Consider the following 4,539-nt stretch of genomic DNA (forward strand, 5'->3'; position numbering starts at 1 on the left):
AGGTGGTCTCATCCTTTAAAGAACCATGGTTACTGAAGTAGCCCACAGTTTCTATACTAACGTAGTTGTCTGTTTTCCAGGTCTTTTCCAGGATAAGTCAAAGAAGAAGAAGAAAAGAAAAAATATATCACCACCACACCAACCCAAGCGGATCAAGATGGAACAGCCAGAACACAAAGTTACGAGTTTGGCGCATCCAAAACCCATCAAGAGAGAACATGCTCACAAATCTACGTCAAGGTACATCTGTGTTTTTTTTATGATGATTCCCAGGTTTTACTAACTCCTAGCAGACACTGATGCAGTGATGCATACGGTTATAATTAAATAGTGGTCAGTCTAAATGGCTTTGATTTTGATCTCTATTTAATTATAACCGTATGCATCACTGCATCAGTGTCTGCTAGGAGTATAGTGACCACAAAACTATGCGCAACCATTTAGGTTGTTTTGAGAGCACATGTCCACAGCATGCTGTAGAGATATCTCTACAATGTAGCATGTCGGAATAATGCATCATGAAGATCTCCAAATTGAATCATATGCTCATTAAACAATTCCTCTGTTTGTTTGTTAATTTAGCTGTGGGCCGATGGCCAGTTTGAACAACGCTGGGACAAAAGAGAATACTGGTGTCTTACGTCCAAGAGTGTTGAATCATGCGGCCGTACCACCACACCAACACACATGTCTGATCAACAGAGAGCAGCTAGCGTACTACCCACCACCCGCCAAGAGAGAACATGCTGTGAAATCTATATCGAGGTAATGTACATCGAGGTAATGTACATCTGATAATTTTTCTGATGACTCCCAGGTTGTAGTTCTAGTTGTGTCAATCTTAATGGCTTAGATTTTGATCACTAAGTATTTATAACCGTATACGTCACAGCGTCTAGGAGTAGTAACCTACAGAACTGTGTGCAAAGTAAATGTTTAGGTTGTTTTGAGAGCACATCCACAGCATGCTACAGAGTCTCTACAATGAACGTAGCATGTCTGTTGGAATAACTGCATCATGACGGTCCTGGTGAACAAAAAAGCTCATTAAACTTTTTTTTTTTTTACTTTAGCGGTGGGCCGCTGGCCAGTTTGAACAACTCTTACACAAAAGTGAATGCAGGTGCCTTGCATAATGTGTCCAATCTGGCCATAACGACACAGCAACACAAACGGATCAACTCTGAGCAGCCGGAACACGACTGTGCGAGGTCGGCGCACACAGAACCCACCGAGAGAGAACATGCTGACAAATCTACATCAAGGTAATGTACTTCTGTGTTTTTTTCCTGATGATTCCCAGTTTGTAGTTATATAACTTATAAGTTGTATCAATCTGGTTTAACCCATTTAGACCCGAGTTAAAAACATTCACTTTGAAAGAATATATATTCATAGATTTGCGCCACATTTTTACGATTAAAAAAAATTAGCAGACCTACAAGCTCGTAGCGTGCAGATCTGCTATTTTTCATTAGCTAAATTATAACATAATGTTTAAAACACCAAAATGGGTTAAGGCCGAAACGGCGGTTAGTAAAAACAGTGAGATGTGAGTCGCTTACCACCACTGCGTGATGTTCACAGCACCTCAAAGGCCCTTATAAAACAAGGCTCCAGACTTCCCAAAACAACTTGGTCAGGCTACTACTTGGCCTCACTGCCCGAACCCACCTCACCCCTGCCCATTTTAGGGTTGATGACAGAGTACAGCATCTTGCAATGGGTCATTTTGCACCTGTCTAAATACTTCCTTATTGTCAACAAAGTTCACACCCACGCCAGAGGGAGTTCAACAAACCATGTTCAACCCAGATTCGGCATAAACAAGGGACTAAATTAATTTCACTCCTATGCCACCAAAATGTGGAACGCTCTACCGCTCTCAAAGGGCACCAACGGACTGCTGCAATTCGAAACTGGCCCCCGTAAAATCAGAATCCTCTCCCTCTTACTGAATAAGTTTCTTTTCCCTTTTTTACCTCCTTACATGACGCACATGTATATGTGTACGTCTCTAAATGTTCTGATGAATTGAAAATGGTGGACCCTGTTGTGAACAAGTGTAATGCTTTATCAGTGTCTTGTCCACAGTAAGTCTTTGTATTGAGTTGTGCTTTCATGTTGAAATGTACCCATTCTGCAAACTGTTAATAAATTAATCAATCAATCAATGTCATGTTGTAGTTGTCTGTGGTCACCTTATCATCTAACTTGAGTATGAATAGGCCTTTTAGAAGCCTTGGATTGTGATCACTATTCATAACCGCATGTGCATCAGTGTCTCTAGGAGTAGTGACCACAAAACTACGTGCAAACATTTAGGTTGTTTTGAGAGCACATCCAAAGCATGCTACAGATGTCTCTACAATGACTGTATGTAGGCTAATAACTGCATCATGCCAGTCCCGGTGAACATCTCCCAATTGAAACATAAGCTCATTAAACAATTCCTGACTTATTTTTTTTCTGTAGCGGTGGGCCGGTGGCCAAACGGATCAAGACCGAGCAGCCAGAACACAAAGTTGCGAGTTCTGTACAACCAAAACCCACCAAGAGAGGACATGCTGACAGATCCACATCAAGGTAGTGCACTTCCCTGAGTATCCTCTAGAGGGAGCAGTTTGGTCAATGAACCAAAGATGAGAACATGTAAAAACATTTGATGATACTGTTATTATTTTGCCCACATATCATATGAGCAAATGCAATCATATTTATTCATGCAAATACATGTTTTGGTAATTTTGCTGGCTTTTCAGCTTTTATCCAGATGTTTAGAGAGTGGACATGCAGTAAATGGTCCAGCCTGTCGGTAATCGAACCAAAGAGTGCGTTAGGCACTCCAGCTCTGGTCCATAGCACCGATGACTTCCGGGGCTCGCATAAATGCAGACCAGCCTCTCGTCTAAATAAAATCACACCCCTGTGAACTGAGTGGTGCATGGACCAAAGCCATATGCACCCTAAACCAGTGTTGTTTTCGTCGACTAAAACTAAGACGAAAAATGTTCGTCGACTACCTTTTTTCACTCACAAAAACGAATGGAAACTAAATGAAAATTAAGCTACGATGACTAAAACTAAGACTAAATATACTGACAATTTCGTAGACAAATAAAAACTAGACTAAAATGTTAGGAAGGGACTAGTGGACAAAATATCCAGTACAAGTCATTTTACACTTTGGTTGCATGCTGAAAATAGCCGATCTACAAGCTCACAACGCGTCGCGTTGTGAGCTTGTAGATCGGCTATTTTCAGCAAGTGTAAAAACACTCATTACGACGGCATCAAGGCCCGCCAAAATACATTTTAGTCGACTAAATCAACTGTAGATTTAGTCGACTAAAATATTATGACGTTTAGTCGACTAAAACTAGACTAACACCAAGACATTCCAGGTGACTAAAATATGACAAAAACTAAATGAAGTTTCAGTCCAAAGACTATGACTAAACTAAAATAGAAATTTGCTGCCAAAAACAACACTGCCCTAAACACTGCGTTTGTGGTGTTCCATCCCTCCAATAGAGTTGTAGAGACTTGCAGAGTGAAGTCTATTATGCAAGACGCATTGAAGCTATTCTGGTGGTTTGTGGTGAGGTGACCCAACACAGTACTTATGCTGCTGGTTTTTGAGTGGTGCAACCACTCCAAGGAACAGCAATGTCACTATGGGACTATGTTACTATGTTTAAAGTACCAGTAGGGGCAACAGTGGCACTGTTGTGCCAGAAAGAGAGATAGTGCTGAACTGTTGCCTGAGAGAGAGAGGTTCACACAGCTGTGATTTTTTTCCTTTTTAATTTGTTGTCTGTCTAAACTGAGAACTTGATGTAATTAAACCAACCTCACCAAGTCCACATCCCCATTTGTGAAAGCATATTATTTGGTGAATAAAATAATGCCGATGATGACGCTATTTTACATACTGTCAACCTTGATTGGAAATTAGAATCAACTTTATTGTCACATCACGGTCTCACAAGTAACAGTGGATGAAATTAATTTGTTTGTGCATAGTTCCCCACGTGTCGTTATTCTAAGGAGACAAAAAAGATGTATGGGTTGCATGATCATATTTATTTTACTCTTGCAGACCAACGGTTGAAAATGAGTGGCTGCAGAAGAAGCTAGCCTACATTGACATGGTCAAAAGACACATGACTGAGCATCCTGCTGATGCACAGAGTGAGTATATTATAATGCACATCTTCCCATCTTATCCAGCAACTTGTAGCCTTCATAATATGCATGTGTATTATTTAACCCATTCTGAGCGGGAACCCCTTTTGGTGTTTGAAAGCTATTGAAAAATAGCTACGCTATGCTGAAAGGTCGTGAAAATGTGGCGCAAATCTTTGAATATATTTCACGTTCATAACGTTTTTATGTCAAATCTTTGCTATTGTGGGGTCGCTGGAACACCATATTTTCAGATAGGGGGGGGGGGGGGGGTCGGTGGCCAATTACATATATTTTTTGGGGGTCCTTGACATGAAATATTGAGCACCATTGATAAAGAAAAATAGGTAT

The 4,539-nt window shown here is 40.7% G+C and overlaps 1 long non-coding RNA gene across 1 annotated transcript; it reads left to right on the forward strand.

The window, feature by feature from the left end:
- The first annotated feature begins 712 nt into the window (after positions 1-712).
- On the forward strand, positions 713-2,586 carry LOC308311270. Its single transcript, XR_013963616.1, has 3 exons — positions 713-765; positions 1,074-1,265; positions 2,476-2,586. It is a non-coding gene; the product is annotated as an uncharacterized lncRNA (long non-coding RNA).
- Positions 2,587-4,539: the final 1,953 nt, after the last annotated feature.

Source organism: Protomyctophum bolini (genome assembly GCF_963924005.1).
Source record: "Protomyctophum bolini genome assembly, chromosome: 23".
Taxonomy (NCBI): domain Eukaryota; kingdom Metazoa; phylum Chordata; class Actinopteri; order Myctophiformes; family Myctophidae; genus Protomyctophum; species Protomyctophum bolini.